Source organism: Ictidomys tridecemlineatus, chromosome 8 (assembly GCF_052094955.1).
Source record: "Ictidomys tridecemlineatus isolate mIctTri1 chromosome 8, mIctTri1.hap1, whole genome shotgun sequence".
Classification (NCBI taxonomy): Eukaryota; Metazoa; Chordata; class Mammalia; order Rodentia; family Sciuridae; genus Ictidomys; species Ictidomys tridecemlineatus.
Window position 1 is genome coordinate 96,464,983 of NC_135484.1, and position 19,427 is coordinate 96,484,409.

A 19,427-nucleotide genomic window follows, 5' to 3' on the forward strand; every position below is an offset into this window, starting at 1 on the left:
AGAAAGGACCACAAGCAATGCAGGTCAACTCAACTTTAGAAGAGGTAATAGCTGCAGCAGATGGAATATCAGATAAGGAATTCAGGATTTACATGCTTCAGATGATCTGGAGTCTCAAGGAAGACCTTAGACAGTAAAATCAGACAATGAAAGATCACTTTGACAATGAATTACACAAACAAATCAAAGAAGCAAAAGATCAACTATACAGGGAGATAGAGGTTATAAAAAACAAACAAACAGAAATCCTAGAAATGCAGGAAGCAAAAACCAACTTAAAAACTCAAATGAGAATACTACCAGCAGAGTAGAACACTTAGAAGATAGAACATCAGACAATGAAGACAAAGTATTTCAACTTGAAAAGAATATAGACAGCTCAGCGAGACTGTTAAGAAACCATGAGCAGAACATCCAAGAAATATGGGATAACATAAAGAGACCAAACTTAAGAGTCATTGGGATACAGGAAGGTATAGAGGTCCAAACCAAAGGAATGAGCAATCTCTTCAACGAAATAATAAGAGAAAACTTCCCAGACTTGAAGAATGAGACAGAATCCCAAATCCTAGAAGCCTACAGGATGCCAAATGTGCAAAATTATAAGAGATCCACACCTAGACACATTATAATGAAGATGCCCAACATACAAAATAAGGAGAGAATTTTAAAAGCTTCAAGAGAAAGGAAGCAGATTACATTTAGGGGTAAACCAATCAGGATAACAGCTGATCTTTCAACACAGACTCTGAAAGCTAGAAGATCCTGGAACAACGTATTTCAAATGCTGAAAGAAAATGGGTTCCAACCAAGAATTGTGTATCCAGTGAAATTAAGCTTCAGGATGGAAGATGAAATTAAACCCTTCCACGATAAACAAAAGCTAAAAGAATTTGCAGCTAGAAAACCATCTCTTCAAAACATCCTCTTCAAAACATTACAGGAAGAGGAAATGGAAAATAACAATGAAAACCAACAGTGGGAGGTAGTACAGTGAAGGGAAAAAATAATCAAAGAGGAAAAACAATCCATGTTAAGTAACATAAATAAACAAGTATGGCTGGAAGAACAATCCATAGCTCAATAATAACCCTAAATGTTAATGGCTTAAACTCACCAATTAAGAGACATAGGCTAGTAGAATGGATCAAAAAAAAAAAAAGATCCAAAAATATGCTGCCTATAGGAGACACATTTGATAGGAAAAGACATACATAGACTGAAGGTGAAAGGTTGGGAAAAATCATATCACTCATATGGACTTCGAAAACAAGCAGGAGTGTCCATACTCATAACAAATAAAATAGATTTCAAGCCAAAGTTAGTCAAAATGGATAAAGAGGGACACTACATACTGCTCAAGGGAACCATACACCAACAAGACATAACAATCATAAATATATATGTTCCAAACAATGGTGCAGCTATTTTCATCAAACAAACTCTTCTGAAGTTCAAGAGTCTAATAGACCACCATACAATAATTATGGGAGACTTCAACATACCTCTCTCACCACTGGACAGCTCTTCCAAACAAAAGTTGAATAAAGAAACTATAGAACAAAGTAATACAATTAATAACATAGACTTAATTGACATATATAGAATATACCACCCAACATCAAGCAGTTACACTTTTTTTTTTCAGCAGCACATGGATCCTTCTCAAAAATAGATCATATATTATGTCACAGGGCAACTCTTAGAAATTATAAAGGAGTAGAGATAATACCATGCATCCTATCTGATCATAATGGAATGAAACTGGAAATCAACAATAAAAGAAGGAAGGAAAAATCATGCATCACTTGGAGAATGAACAATAGGTTACTGAATGATCAATGGGATATAGAAGACATCAAGGAAGAAATTTAAAAAATTCTTAGAGATAAATGAAAACACAGACACAACATATTGGAATCTATGGGACACAATGAAAGCAGTTCTAAGAGGAAAATTCATTGCCTGGAGTTCATTCCTTAAAAAAAGGAAAAACCAACAAATAAATGATCTCACACTTCATCTCAAAATCCTAGAAAAAGAAGAGCAAAACAACAGCAAAAGAAGTGGAAGTCAAGAAATAATTAAAATCAGAGCTGAAATTAATTAAATTGAAACAAAAGAAACAATTGAAAAAATTTACAAAACTAAAAGTTGGTTCTTTGAAAAAATAAATAAGATCGACAGACCCTTAGCCATGCTAACGAAGAGAAGAAGAGAGAGAACTCAAATTACTAGCATATGGGATGAAAAAGGCAATATCACAACAGACACTTCAGAAATACAGAAGATAATTAGAAATTATTTTGAATCCTTATACTCCAATAAAATAGAAGATGGTGAAGGCATCAATAAATTTCTTAAGTCATATGATCTACCCAGATTGAGTCAGGAGGATATAGACAACTTAAACAGACCAATATCAATTGAAGAAATAGAAGAAGCCATCAAAAGACTACCAACTAAGAAAAGCCCAGGACCGGATGGGTATACAGCAGAGTTTTACAAAACCTTTAAAGAAGAACTAATACCAATACTTTTCAAACTATTCCAGGAAATAGAAAAAGAGGGAGAACTTCCAAATTCATTCTACGAGGCCAACATCACCCTGATTCCTAAACCACACAAAGACAATTCAAAGAAAGAAAACTACAGACCAATATCTCTAATGAATCTAGATGCAAAAATCATCAATAAAATTCTGGTGAATTGGATACCAAAACATATCAAAAAAATTGTGCACCATGATCAAGTAGGATTCATCCCTGGGATGCAAGGCTGGTTCAATATACGGAAATCAATAAATGTTATTCACCACTTAAATAAACTTAAAGATAAGAACCATATGATCATCCCAATAGATGCAGAAAAAGCATTCCACAAAGTGCAGCATCCCTTTATGTTCAAAACTCTAGAAAAACTAGGTATAACAGGAACATACCTCAATATTGTAAAAGCTATCTATGCTAAGCCTCAGGCTAGCATCATTCTGAATGGAGAAAAATTGAAGGCATTCCCTCTAAAATCTGGAACAAGACAGGGATGCCCTCTCTCACCACTTCTGTTCAACATAGTTCTCAAAACACTGGCCAGAGCAATTAGACAGATGAAAAAAATTAAAGGCATTAAAAATAAGAAAAGAAGCACTTAAATTATCACTATTTGCAGGTGACATGATTCTATACTGAGCAGACCCAAAAGGGTCTACAAAGAAACTATTAGAGCTAATAAATGAATTCAGCAAAGTGGCAGGAAATAAAATCAACACGCATAAATCAAAGGCATTCCTGTATACCAGTGACAAATCCTCTGAAATGGAAATGAGGACAACCACTCCATTCACAATATCCTCAAAAAAAATAAAATACATGAGACTCAACCTAACAAAAGAGGTGAAAGACTTATACAATGAAAACTACAGAACCCTAAAGAGAGAAATAGAAGAAGATCTTAGAAGATGGAAAAATATACCCTGTTCATGGATAGGCAGAGCTAACATCATCAAAATGGTGATATTACCCAAAGTTCTCTATAGGTTTAATGCAATGCCAATCAAAATCCCAACAGCATTTCTTGTAGAAATAGATAAAGCAATCATGAAATTCATATGGAATAATAAAAGACCCAGAATAGCAAAAACAACTCTAAGCAGGAAGTGTGAATCAGGCGGTATAGTGATACCAGACTTCAAACTATACTACAGAGCAATAGTAAAAAAACAACATGGTACTGGTACCAAAACAGGCGGGTGGACCAATGGTACAGAATAGAGGACAGAGAAACCAATCCACAATATTACAACTATCTTATATTTGATAAAAGGGCTAAAAGCATGCAATGGAGGAAGAATAGCATATTCAACAAATGGTGCTGGGAAAACTGGAAATCCATATGCAACAAAATGAAACTGAATCCCTTTCTCTTGCCATGCACAAAAGTTAACTCAAAATGGATCAAGGAGCTTGATATCAAATCAGAGACACAGCATCTGATAGAAGAAAAAGTTGGCTACGATCTACATACTGTGGGGTTGGGCTCCAAATTCCTCAATAGGACACCCATAGTGCAAGAGTTAATAACTAGAATCAACAAATGGGACTTACTCAAACTAAAAAGTTTTTTTCTCAGCAAAAGAAACAATAAGAGAGGTAAATAGGGAGCCCACATCCTGGGAACAAATCTTTACTCCTCACACTTCAGATAGAGCCCTAATATCCAGAGTATACAAAGAACTCAAAAAATTAAACAATAAAAGAAAAAACCCAATCAACAAATGGGCCAAGGACCTGAACAGACACTTCTCAGAGGAGGACATACAATCAATCAATAAGTACATGGAAAAATGCTCACCATCTCTAGCAGTCAGAGAAATGCAAATCAAAACCACCCTAAGATACCATCTCACTCCAGTAAGATTGGCAGCCATTATGAAGTTAAACAACAAGTGCTGGCGAGGATGTGGGGAAAAGGGTACTCTTGTACATTGCTGGTGGGACTGCAAATTGATGCAGCCAATGTGGAAAGCAGTATGGAGATTTCTTGGAAAGCTGTAAATGGAACCACCATTTGACCCAGCTATTCCCTTTCTCTGTCTATTCCCTAAAGACCTAAAAAGAGCATACTACAGGGACACTGCTACATCGATGTTCATAGCAGCACAATTCACAATAGCAAGACTGTGGAACCAACCTAGATGCCCTTCAATAGACAAATGGATAAAAAAATGTGGCATTTATACACAATGGAGTATTACTCTGCATTAAAAAATGACAAAATCATAGAATTTGGAGGGAAATGGATGGCACTAGAGCAGATTATGCTAAGCAAAGCTAGCCAATCCCTAAAAAACAAATGCCAAATGTCTTCTTTGATATAAGGAGAGTAACTAAGAACAGAGTAGGGAGGAAGAGCATGAGAAGAAGATTAACATTAAACAGGGATGAGAGGTGGGAGGGAAAGGGAGAGAGAAGGGAAATTGCATGGAAATGGAAGGAGAACCTCAGGGTTATACAAAATTACATACAAGAGGAAGTGAGGGGAAAGAGAAAAAAACAAGGGGGAGAAATGAGTTACAGTAGAGGGGGGTAGAGAGAGAAGAGGGGAGGGGAAGGGAGGGGGGAAAGTAGAGGATAGGAAAGGAAGCCAAGTACAACAGACACTAGTATGGCAATATGTAAATCAGTGGATGTGTAACTGATGTGATTCTGCAATCTGTATATGGGGTAAAAATGGGAGTTCATAACCTACTTGAATCAAAGTGTGAAATATGATATATCAAGAACTATGTAATGTTTTGAACAACCAACAATAAAAATTAAAAAAAAAAAAGTACATCCTGAACTCCTTCTCTGTAATTTCTTCTGCTGTGCTGGTCATGAATTGTCATAATGTAGTATCTTTTTTTGGGACACTTTCTTCCCTTTTTTTTTTTTTCATTTTGTTCATGTGTCTTCCCTTATAGCACTGTGGATCTGAGGTGTTACAGTTTTTAGCTTATAGGCTTATAGTTGTCCAGCAGGGTTCCAATACCTCTCCTTTAAGGGGGAGAACAATATTAACAGATCCCAATACAAACAATATACAGCCTTAAATCAAATAGCTCCTATTAAGACATTTATAGTTTTGTCACAAAGTAAAGAAATGATGAGTTCACTTATTATCTACAATATAAACAGTAGATTTGCAAAAGTATCTACAGTTTCTGATGGTGGACAAAGAGAGAACCAGGATGAAGTGGGGTGTAGGATGAAATGTTAAGGAGGGAGGAGGATATAGAGTTATTAGATCTTAGGAAGTGTAAAAGAGGAATATAAAGAAGTTGCCTAGTAGCAGAAGAGAGAGAAAGTGATTTTGGGTAGAAAAGAAAGTGGTAAGACAATAGAGAGAGTACAAAAAAAAAAAACCCCAAACAAATATAAAAATTAAGAAAAATAAAAATGTAAAAATAGGAGATAAAAGAATATACAGCACAACTGTACTATACTATTCAGATATTCCAGTCCACAGTAGCCTAATTCATGTAAAGTACTTGGTTTCACAAATGTTGGAGCTATGAGGGCAGGAGAAGAGACAGAAGAAGAAGAAGGAAAAAAAAAAAGAAAAAAATCTTGAAGGAAAATATAATGTTTTTTAATCTTTGTTTTATTTATTTATTTTATGTGGTGCTGAGGATCTAACCCAGTGCCTCATGCATGCAAGGCAAGTGCTCAACCATTAAGCTACAACCCCAGCCCCACAAGATTTTTTTGTTGTTGTTGGAGTTCAGTATCTTTTCTGCTTCCCTTCTTATCCAATAGGTGGGGTTGCCTGTTTTTTGCTGGCATCTGCACCCTCAGAAGGTGAAGGTTTTTAGAGTGGGAGGGTTGGTCTTGGGGGTAAAACTCCTAGAGGTGGGGTATAGCACTTGCTGGTCCCCAATGGGAGACTGCACCCAAGGCTGTCCTATGGGGCCTGCTTGTGTGATGTGGGCACCTGGTCTTATCTCCTTATATCACCTGTAGACCTCACAATTCCTGGCCTCTAATTTAGTCTCTAAACTGTATCTCACTCACCCCTTCTCTTTCTACTTCCCAATCAGTCACCCCTCTCTGGAGGTCTTATGGGCTGCACTCTATGGGCTGTGCATCTGTCACGGAGAGCAGTTTTGTATTGGGCAGTTCAAGACCAGTCTTTGCAAGGTACGGACTGGCCACGTAGCTGCAAGCACTGTGCTGGGTTAGCGGCTGTGAGGGAGAGGGGAGAGTTGGGGACTATAGGTACCTTGATATTGCTTCTAGGCCCCAGCCAGTGTCCCAAGCTGGGAGTTGCCCCAGCTAAAGATGGCAACAAAGGTGTCCCAACATGGAGGTGGCTGCTTTCAGAGATGGGGTGTCAGGGTGTGTGGGGCTGGGTGGTAGCATTGGGCAGCATGTTCAGAGATGCAGCTCTGTGGTGTGCAGTGCTGTGGCTGGTAGCTATCTCCAGACCTTGTCTGGTATCCCCAGGTACAGGCTACCACATGTAGGGGACTATGACAGTGGTTGCAGTGTCTCAAGAGAAGGCGACTAGGGGAGCCCCAAATTGGTAGATGGGGGTCCACATGGGAGTAGCAGTCAGAGGTCCTGCGTGTTGGCGGTGGCTGGGTGTCCTGTGTGGGTAAGTGACCAGTTCTGCACTGACACTGAGGTCTAGAGACCTGCACGGGCATGGCGGCCGGGATTCCTATGTGGGAGCAGCTGTTGGGGATGGGTCCTCTAATAACTTGCAGAGAAACAGTATTCACACTACTTGAATCCCAAGTCACAGAGAGACACAGGATGCAGCCTCCCTCTAGCCTGACATTTGGATCTCCTTTGACTGTTCTAGATGCCTTATAAAAGTGGAGTCATGTGTTATGGGTTGGATCTGTAATGCCCCCTAAAATCTCATGTATCAAAGGTTTGGTTTCCAATACAGCAAAGTTCAGAGGTGAAAGAAACTGTAGACAGGTGGGACATGGTTGGAGGGCATGTCCTTGGAGATAATGTTTTGTCCCTGATGCCTTCATCTCTCTTTCTACTTCCAAGCTGCCATGGATTGAGCAGTTTTCTCCACTACACCCTTCCACCATGATGTTTGGCCTCATCTCAGGCCCCCAAACTAAACATATCCCAAAGTAAAGAGGATCATATAGCAAACTCTGGGTACCCTCACTGAGCTTAAAAAACTGCCATCCTGGGGCTGCCTTGTTTTAATCTGCCCTTCACTCTCCACCTTTCTGTGCACCCTGATTATTTTAAAGCAAATCCCAGAGTCATATCCTCTATCTGTACATTTATAAACACAGTTGAACAGATTTATTAGTGAATTTCCTCATATTCATGTTGGTTTCCTGCACATTTTGGCTGGTCCATAATCTTTCTGACATTTACTATCTTTTCTTTACCTTGTGTGGAATTTTGTACTGACAGAAAAACATAGCAACTAAATTTAGAAGGTACTAAGCCAGCCAGCCTTGTTTAATTTTCCTATTACTTCAATTCATATTTGAGAAAAAAACAGCTTACGAAGTGGAACTGTGAGAGTCGGCAAGTAGAGTTAAAATAGTATTTGCATTTTTCTTTAGGGACAGGAAGAAGAGCTCTGAATCACAAGGGAAATATGAGTAAAAATGCCCAAGTTCTATAATTTATTTTAGGAAAATGTTAAATAATGTTGAGGTAAGACACACATAATCCAGTTTTAGAAGGAGCACAGAGAGTTTCTAGGATTAGGAGATTTTCTGGGGGAAATTTCCCCTGATAACAATTAGGTAAATCCAGGACTTAAATTGGGAAATAAAATGTGGATGAAACGGAAAGATTGACCAAAAATATGGAGCCATTTAACACATGGCTTCATAAAGTGTGAAATATTTCTTTTCATTGTTAAAATGCCACCTTTTCATATAAGACTGTATGCAGTAAATATGTGAAATATCAACCTATTTGAACAAAAATTCCCACTCTCTCTATCAGTTGGGCTGGATGATGATTTCACTATTGTAAACTCAGATGTCATTTACCAACAGTTGCTTCTTTCTAACACCTTTAACTACCACAAACCAGATCTAATTTTTATCTTCAAAGGATCTGAGCCACAGTAGTTTATTCGTAAAGGCATAAGCTAAAATATTTGGAGGAACAAGTAAAATCAATTTTTCAAAGTTAAATTTAGTATTTAAAAATTCATCAAGTTGAAATTCCCTATTAGGCCATGGTTTCAAAGTGGGAAGTTTCCATTAATAGACTCATAGAGACTTAGCTGGGTAAAAGATATAAAATGATCAAATTCAGCTCCACGTGTGAGTGCTGAGGTCTCTGGAGTAAAGGTTGGTCAAAGTCACACATCTGGAAAATGCCAGCTCAGACATAAGAAGTTAAGTTTCCTGCCTTCCTGATTGGAGGTTCCCCTCCCTCAGATTATAAAAGAAAGATTTTTGTTGCAAATGAAAAATAAAAAGATTACTTGGTTCTGTTAATTGTGATGGTGTAGAAATACATACTCAGATGAATGACTTTGCATACAAATTCTTTCAAGAAATTATAAGATGTTTAAGGACACTTAAGTTCTAAGATGAAGCATTCATAAGAAGAGGACTTTTTCAATTGAATAAGAATTATGCCAAATATTTCTAAAAGTGTAACTTCAAATAGAAGAAAGAACAAAGAGTTAGGAGATGATACTTCACTTCTTGTATTTTCTCTTGGATTTTATTTTTTATATCATCTTTTACCTCATAGTTCAGTTTAACCATTATCTTTCTGAATTCTATCTCTGACATTTCCTCCATTGTGGTGTCAATGCAGTCTACTGCTGAGGTAGTCTTGGTTATTTGGGATGGTTTGTTCCCTTGATTTTTCATATTGTTTGTGTGTCTGCACATCTATCTGAATGGATCTGATGCTGTAGACATTCTACTTTATGGATTTATAGTGTCCCTCTATGTTACTAGTGCCTCACAGACTGGGGGGAGTCCAGTGATACCCAGTTGTAGCAACACTGTATGCAAACAATATATAGCAGTAGACTAGGTCCTTAGTTCCTATTTTGATATCAATTGGTATGACACCTATTTTGTGTCAATTGGTATGATACGTAGGGATAGTGGGATCAGCAATTTCCATCAATAAAAATAGTACATAGTCATGTATTATGTATAGCTTAAAATCAAACAATGGATGTTGTCTACACCTTCCACTGCATTAATTATTGCTGTGACATTGGTGGTAGGGGTAGACATAATATACCTCAATTAGTATTAAGAAGTATTAAGGATAGAGTTGTGTATGTATAAAGAAGAGATAGGAGTGTAGAAAAGTTTTTGCAATTTTAAATAGGGTAGATGCAGTGGTAACTTAGGATATGTTGTTAGTTTGAAATGGTACAAAAAATAGAAGACTATAGAGGAGGAGGAGAGAGAGAATGGAATTTGGATGTCAGGAATAGAGAAATGAGAGAGGGAGACAAGGGAGATAAAGTAGTGATAAAGATGATACAAAACAAAATCAAAATAAACTAATCATAAACCCTAATTCTCAAAATACAGAGCATGGGAAAATAACCGCTTTGACCCCCCTCCCCCTAAAAAAAAAAAAAAACCTCCAAAAACAAGACAACAAGGGAAAAAATGAAAAAAAAAAGGAAACAGAAGAGAAAAAAGAAAAAAGAAAAGGCTAGAAATGAGGAAAGAGAAACAAATATAAGTATGTCCTTGAATCTGTCAGTACATATTCAAATAAAGCAAAAATCCAATATGGAAATCCAAAGTCAAAAAGAAAAACAAAAAAAGAATCATGGCCACAACAAACAAGCTACAACAACAACAACAAAGAAAAATCTTGGTGAAATATTAAGAAATTAAGGAGTCCTCTTCACTATGGTGGACAAATAGTGTGTATGTGTTTACTGACTGCACACCTCGTTTTCTTTCATTTCTTTTTGAGGTATGATCTACGCTTGCAAGTATGGGCTGTGGGTTGTGATCCTTCCTTTTATTATGTTGATCACCGAATTGAAGGTTGTAGTTTAAGACTTCCTAATTTTCCTTCTTGGGAGATTAGTGTGGGCTGGGCTGCAGGCCTGGAGGTGAAGTGGCATGCTGAAGAAGGCGGCCAGCAGCAAATCAGCTGGACATGTCTGGGTGGCAGGTGGATCAGAGCCTGGGGGATGATGGCTAGGCTATGTGCTGGTTGGGGCAGGTCTGGCAGTGAAGCCACTTTGGGATTTGCAGGGTGGGTGAAGGCTGGTCCCCGGGACCTGAATACCAGTTGTGAAGCTGGGTGCTGGGCTAGGCGGGTCGGGTGGTGAAGCAGCGACCTGAAATGCAAAGCTGTGTGCCTAGTCTTAGAGCTATGGTCCGGGTTGGGGACCAGGGAGGGGTTAGGAGACTGGGGACTGCAGAGCTGGAGGGCCCTATTGGGTGCTACACCTGTGGTTGCCAGGGACCATCAAATGATGGGCTGAGGAGGGAGTAGAGGACTAGGCTGGTGCTGGGACCCGGAGAGTGCTGCCTAGGTGGGCCCTGGGAACCCAGTAAGTGCCCAACCACCTGGCCGGGCAAGCTGAGAGCAAAATGCCCTCAAACCTCTCTTTCAGCCTTCTGACCCACCATAGACCCACCACAGCCAGCTCTGTCATTTCCCACACGCTGCAAGACTCAGGGAGCTGGGGAGAACCCTGTGTTCCCTCAGGTGAAATGCTCTCAGTTTCTGACTTTCCACAGGTTTTCTAGGCTCAGATAGGGGCACACTCAAGAATCTGGGTTTCCAGTTTCCATAGGCTCCACCAGGCTGCAGCCCCAAGACCGCTCTTGGATCCCAGATGATTGATAAACTCAGGTGGAGGGGTTTTTCTTATATTTGATTAATGAATCAAACAGTCTCTGGTTTGGCTAGGGAAGACTGCCCCTCTAGTCTTAGGAATTGTCCTAAACCTTGGGGAGACGTGGTGTTCCTGACATTTGAGTTCTGGGTAGCTGAGAACTGGAAATACTGCCTCACGCTAACCTACCATCTTCCCCCCACCATTGTCTTTTTAAATTCTCTCTTTCATTTATCTCTTCTCCAATACTAATTTGTTTTATTGCATTTCATAGATTAGTCCTGAAGAAGGTTCCATGTGCTAATGAGAAAAATGACAAACACTACTTTTGATTGTCAGAGCCAGTTATTCTGACTCTATATCAGGGTCCCCTCATCTGATAGATGCCTTTTCTGCAGGTCTGGATATTTGTGCATCCATAAGGAATAAACAGTGCAGAATTAATCTTCTAGCCAAAGAATAGCATGATAGAAAGCTCTCGTTATCTCACGATAACTGTAATATCATTTTCAACTGTTTGAAGGGCAGATTCTGACATATTAGCATTTACACGTCATGAGTCCACAGTGTTGTGACCTTTCAAGAACTTTAACTTCATTTTCTATGCTTATTTCTACTTTTCAACATCTCAGTTTATTATCATTAACAATCAAACTTGGGTTTTTTTATGGACTTTAAGTTTCAGATTGCCACAAATTAAAAAAAACAAATAAGCTTTCTTTCACCAGAGTTATAACAGTTCCCAATGAAATCTAATAAAAAGAAATTGCAATTGGTGAAAGAGCATAGTAAATATTCTTAACTATTGTTAACTGCTCTTTTCCCAGCTTGGAATCATTTCCCGATATGATAGAACATTAAGCAAAAAAAAAAAAAGAAAAAAAAATATATATACACACATGCACACACATACAGCACATACAGATCTCTCTCTCTCTCTCTCTGAATATATATATATGAATGAATATATATATATGAATGAATATATATATATGAATGAATATATATATATGAATGAATATATATATATGAATGAATATATATATATGAATGAATATATATATATATATATATATATATATATATATATATATATATATATAGAGAGAGAGAGAGAGAGAGAGAGAGAGAGAGAGAGAGAGAGAGACTCTCACACACAGGGACCTGCGTGTCTTTGTAAGGACAGATGGCGAGATGGCTCCTGGTCAAATTTTAAAAGTAATCTCAAGTTTCACCTGACTTAAACCAAAGAGAAGAAAACAAAACAATGAAGTAATTAGAAGGAAATTCTGAGATACGCAGGATTTGGAGGGAATTTACCTAAAGGGCTTTGAAGGACAGGGAATGACAGAAACTAGTTAACACTTGTTCAGTGTTTTATTCCTTCTGCATAACTCAAGTTCATGGTAACTTGATCTGTTTTCAGTCATTCTTCTATTGAAGTATTTTGTCATTTTGGCCTTTCTTTAATGCCCCTGTCTTTAAAAATAAGGAAATATTTGGGTTCCATACTGAATCTCTTCAGGAGATCAGCAATTTAGTAGAGCAGTGGACTATTATTATAGAGCTATAGCAAGAGTTAAAATTTGATCTCGGAAGCTTATCTATGTCTCCAATTATCTCAATACATAGAATGAAATGCTGATTTTCGACATTCAAGAAGTAGGTAAGCAGCTGAAGATGATTCAGACAGCTCATGGATAAGAGTAGCCTTGGTGAACCTTCCCCAGGTTGCTAGACATGTCAGTGATAAGGAAGAACAGCTGGGCACGTTGTCACAGGTGTCACATACCCGTAATCCCAGGGACTTGGTGAGCTCAGCAGAAGGATGGCAAGTTTGAGTCTAGCCTCAGAAACTTAAAGAGACCCTGTCTCAAAATAAAAAATAAAAAGGACTAGGGATGTATTTTAGGAGTAGAGACCACCTGGACTCAATCCTCGGTTAAACAAAACAAAACAAAACAAAAATCAAAACCAAACCAAAACAAAAAACAACCAAAGAATCAAAAAACTCAAACCCTTAAGGACAGTAAATCACTTGGAAGTCCATCTTTACTCCAATAAGAACATGCCATATTTCCATTCCTGTAATCTGTTTCATATGTTTAGTACTTGATGTTAAGCATTTCTCAAGTGTTCCGTGGACACTTATGGTTCCTTTCCTAGGGACAAAATGTAAGCGATCTCTTGTTCCTGAGAACTCTTCTTGGTGGTTGGTATCCGAGGAATTTTGCATGACGTCTTCCAAGCCCAACATCCATGAGTTGGTATATCCTTCTCAAATGTTGGTTCACCATCATGCAGACACAGTGTAAATATTGTCTCAGGGAGAAGCTTGGCATAATGCACAGATATCTGTCAACAATCTAGAGACAATGAAACAAATTACAAAGCTGCCTTTGTGTGTTTATCATACATGTTAACTATGTGTGTATCAAGAAAGAATGAGAGGGAACACAAGATTCTTAAAATATCATTCTATGTATTGAGATAATTGGAGACATAGATAAGTTTCAGAGATCAAATTTTAAAATCATTAGTATATATAATGCTTAAAGAAGTGATAGAAGTGATTGTGATCAGAAAGATTAGGGGGTTATTTTGCCTAGATACAGTTTTCATTAAAGACTCAAAAATGCTGTTGTTGTTTAACAACATTCATTGGAAGTTATTGGATTGACTATTTCCTATTTTCATTCTATATATATATATATATATATATATATATATATATATATTTGATATACTGTTACTTTGGAAGTTTTAAACTAGACAAGAAAATATGAGATATTACCCAGTACATTTTAAGACAGATTTTGTTTAGCTTAATGTTGAAATATACTAATACTTATGTTAAAATTAACCAAGATATCATCAAAGTAAGAATAGAAAGAAACATCTTCTTCTTAGTAAAGAACATGTACAAGAATCCTCTAACCAACATCATATCTAAGGTTAGAAACTAGATGCTTTCTCATTAAGATTGGGAACAAAGAAAGGATGTTCCCTTTCACTACTCCTGTTAAATATTGTACTGTAAGTCCTAGTTAATCCAGTAAAACAAGAAAAGAAAACTAAGGGTGTACCAAGTGGGAAGGAAGAAGTACTACTATCTCTGTTTGCAGATGACATGATTAAATGTAGAAGATCCTAAAAAAATCAACAAAAATTTCTGGAACTATTAAGCAATTATAGCAAGGTTGCAGGATATGAGGTTAAATGTAAAAACGCAATGATTTTCCTGTATACCAGTAGTGAACAATTGGAAATTGAAGTTGAAAACACAATACCATTCACATAAGCAAACACACACACACACATACACACACACACATACACACAGAAGTCGAAAGAGAGAGGGAGGGAGAGAGGGAGGAGAGAGAGAGAGAGAGAGAGAGAGAGAGAGAGAGAGAGAGAGAGAGAGAGAGAGAAAGCACAAGCACACAAGAGAGAGTAATGGGTATGAATCTTACAAAACAAAACATGTCCAAGATATATGTGAGAAAAGGCATGATGAAAGAAATCAAAGGTCTAAATGAATAGAGAAATACTCCATATCCATATACAAGGATAGAAAGATTCAATATTGTAAAGATATCAGTTCTTTCCAACTTAATTTATAGATTCAACGCAATCCCAATCAAAATTTTGACAAGATACTGTGTGGATATTGATAAACTAATTCTAAAATTTATAAAGGAAAAAGTTCCAGAATAGCAAACAAAATATTTTTGAAGAAGAAGTCAGAGAACAGACATGACTGAATGACAAGACTTATTTAAAAATGACAATAATCAAGACAGTGTTGTCTTAGTGAAAGAATAGAACAAATCAGTGGAACAGAATAGGGGATCTGAAAATAGACCCACACAAATACAGTCAACTGATTTTTGACAAAGAATCAAAGCAATTAGATGGACAAAGGATAATTTTTCCAACAAATGGTGCTGGAACAATTGGATATCTATATACAAAAAAGGCATAGATCTTATACTTTATACAAAAATTAATTCAAAATGGACCATAGATATAATTGCAAAATGCAAAACTATGAAAATCTCAGAAGATAAGAGAAAAATCTAGGTGACTTTGGGCTGGCGATATCTTTTTACACACAATGCCAAAAGCACTATCTATGAAAGAAAATTGGAGGAGTTGGACTTTATTAAAAATGTCCACTTTGTGAAAGACACTTTTAAGAGAATGAAAAGACACACACCAATTGGGAGAAAAAATCTTTACAAAAGACATAGTTGACAAAGGGGATATTAGATAGATAGATAGATAGATAGATAGATAGATAGATAGATAGATAGATAGATAGATGTGTCTTCTATGTAAGAATAAATTTTCAAACTCAACAATAAGAAAACAAACAACTCAATTAGAATGTGCAAAATAATTGTACAGATACCAAAGAAGATAAACACACAGGAGACCTTGAACATCTTTTGTCATTTAGTGAATTGCAAATTAAAACAACTATGTGATATCACTAGGACTTTTTAGAATGACCATAATACAGAACTCTAACAACACCGAATACTGGTGAGGATGTAGAACAACAGGAACTCTCACGGTTGATGGAAATGAAAAAATAAAATAGGTGAATGAATAGCAAACTGAGGTACATTCAGACAACGAAGTATTATTTATTAATAGAGAAATACAAGGAAAGAAACTATCAAAACATGAAAAGACAGATAAACCTTAAATGCATACTGCTAAATGAAAGAAGCCAATCTGAAGAAGCTACATGCAGTATGATTGCATATTATATGCCTTTTTGAAAAAGGAAAAACTAGGGAGACAGTAAAAAGATAAGTCATTTTGTTTAACACAAAGGAGGGAGGAATGAATAGGTGGAACACTCGGATTTTTAGTGCTGTGAAACCCATACTGTGTAATACAATAATGGAGGATACATGTCATATGTTTATCAGAACCCATGGAATGTACACCAAGAGTGAAACCTAATGTAAACTATGGACTTTAGTTAATATTGATACATCGATAATTCATGAATTATAACAAATTCATGACACTAATGCAAAATGCCAGTAACAGGGGAAAGTGTGTGTGTGTGTGTGTGTGTGTGTGTGTGTGTGTGTGTTGGTGGGGAGAAGGTGACAGGTGGGAATTCTCTGTTATCTCTGTTCAATTTCCTGTAAAACCTAAAATATTTATAATAGAAAAACAGGAATGCTGGGTGCAGTGGTGCAGTCCTGTAATCCCAGCCACTAGGGCAGCTGAGGAAGGAGGACTGCAAGTTCAAGGCCAACTTCAGCAATTTAGCAAAACCCCATCTAGCAAAACAAACAGGACCGGGATGTAGTTCAGTGATCCTATGTTCAACTCCAGCACTACAAAATAAAATAAAGTGCAAAAATGTAAGATTGCTTTTCACTTGAAAATACATTATAGAATTTTTAAACATTATTTATTTTTTTAACCTTTTAGAAGTTCTTGTTTTGTGGAATTTACTGATTGAGTTTTAATTTCGACTGTAAGGGCAAAGTAAAGTCCTTGCACTTTGCTATAAACTGACAGAGATCTGTTACTTTATTCAATCATCTTTTCTTGTATGATTCAGAATAAAAATATAACTGTAAAAAATAGCCCTATTTAGTTTAGTAAAGTGATAACCGAAGTTTGGTATGATTGTGACTGGTAAAGTAGCTTACCAACTTAGGTCTAGCTCTGGTATAACTAAATTGCCATTTCAAATCAATTTCTAGTTTTGTTTTAATTAAATTTGGTTCTCCACACGCAGTTTTCACCAAATGCACTTTGTACTGAGCCAGGATAAATTCCTAAAGGAGCCAGCGTATCTCAGCTGCTATGGCTTAGGTTCAGCTGAAACTGAACAAAACAGAAACTTTTCCACTTTTCATAAGTTTTTCCTTGGCTTCTGCATTTTGTAAAATGAGCCACTGTTTGGAAATTGCCGTGTTACTTTTTAAAAACTAATTTTAATTAATTTTCAAAATGTAATATGTCATTAGCTTGCATCATGTTTGGCTTTTTAACTTTTCTTAATGATTCTTAGATTTTTCCAACTTAAACATTTTAAATCATGGACAAGATTTCTATAACATAAGATGCTTTTATAGCAACTTACTCAGAGCTGCTTAAGGAAATGAGAATGTCAAAGGAGTTTTTATCTATTGTCTCATATTTTATTTCATTGGACATAAACATAAGGTGGTTGAACTCTTTTAAAAATTTCTTTTAAAATTTAATTTGCCTGTTAATATGGGTTGCCAACTGTTCTAGCTTCTATATGGTAAATATATGGTTAGTATGAATTTATATCTTTTTTCATTGTGTTAAGAATGCTACATATTTATCAATCAAGTTACTCAACCACATTCAAATGAAAGAATTCCCAAATATCATATTTCACAGAAGTTTTAAAGGAAATTAACTTTATTTATACATATGTGTGTGTGTGTGTGTGTATATGAAAGCAATTTTATAAAATCAATTTTTTTGTCATCTCTGTAATACAAATGGGAAATTTTGAATCAAAATCATTGGAACTTTTTATGCTACTTAATTTTTTTAACTTTATATAAAAATTGTTTGGAACTGAAAACTGAACACGCACACATATATGGAAATTTCTTCTTTGACTATAGGTTCAATACAATCTGATTTCCCTTAGTGTGTATTTAAACTATGCAGAATCTCTTCATTTTTGTCCAAAGGTCACTTTGTTTTCAACCACACTTTGATATAAGCTGTGTTCTCATTATAAAAAATGTAAATTTTCAATCACATAAAATTGATAAATATATGTATATGATATACATTTTACAGTAAGCCACACATATGACTATATACCATCTTACATGAAGTTTTAGCACATTTTTAAAAACGATTGGCAATTTTCAGAAATAATTATGCTAAAGCTTTGAATAAATTCAGAATGCTAGACTTAATTACAGACTACGCATAAGTATTAGAGCTCATCCTCTAGGTGGCAGAAGTGTACCAGGAACATTCACAGATAGACTACTCCCCCTCCCACTCCCCACACCCACACACCCACCCTGGGCCTTGAAATTCCTTTCTATAGATACTGCAGAGGAGAGCCTGCTGGGCCTAGGGAGGGCTTGCACTGGCCAGTTATTTTCTTCAGCTGTGTCCATGTGTTGGCACTGAGCTGCTACATTCTCCCAGTGGTGAACAGGCACATCTGCCAGATGCCTGTTACAGTGAGATTCTCCAATCTCTGGCTAACAGGGCTGTCTTATGAGAAGGTAGGGGCACCTGCATGTGAAAAAAAGTTATGCTTAGGCTTACTAGTCCTCTGGTGAGTTAAAGAATCCAGGCTTCCTTAGGGTGGCTCCCTGTTTTGTTGATATTAACTACACAACTGAAGTTTTTGCATTTTATTCAGCATTTAAAGAGGAACTAAGAAAAGGTTGTTTTTGTGTGGAATGTTTTAAATAAAAGGAAGAAAGCAGAGACATATTTAGCTTTGGAGACACACATGGACTGAGTTTATTCTTTTTTCCATTGAAAAATTTCTTTAAATATAAGATGATAAACCACAATAAAGTCATGGTTTATATCACTGACATTAGGAAATGAATTGTGAATGTTTTAAAGCAGAGAACTCTGCCAAGCTACTGATTAAATAGAGGTAACTTGGTTAGAAATCAGAATAGTGAGGTATCATCTGAAGCTGGGCTTTCACTGTGATGTGCATGGAAATCCCCTGGATCTAGTTAAAATGCAGATTCTGGTTCCGTAGTTGTGCCAGTTATTTAGCTATTGTCTCTCAACTCCAGACCTGCCCTTTGAGGTTTGCCATTGTCTTGCTGGGACTAGACTCTGCAAATGGCATTTCTGCTTTCCAGCTGGTTCTATGCTGGGTTATTTTAGTAGGGGCTGCTAGAGAGAGAGAGACTTTGAGTCAGAGCAGGGGGAAGGCAGCTGTCTGCCTGCTGCTCTTGTGTGCCTGACCCCAGCAGTGCTCCTTCCGTCCAGCATCAGCAGTTCCTTCCTGTGGTAACATCTTCCAGTTTGTAGTGTTCTCCACACTCTCAGAATAAACTTCATGATGCCCCTCAGAGACCACAGTGCTGGCCAAGAAACTA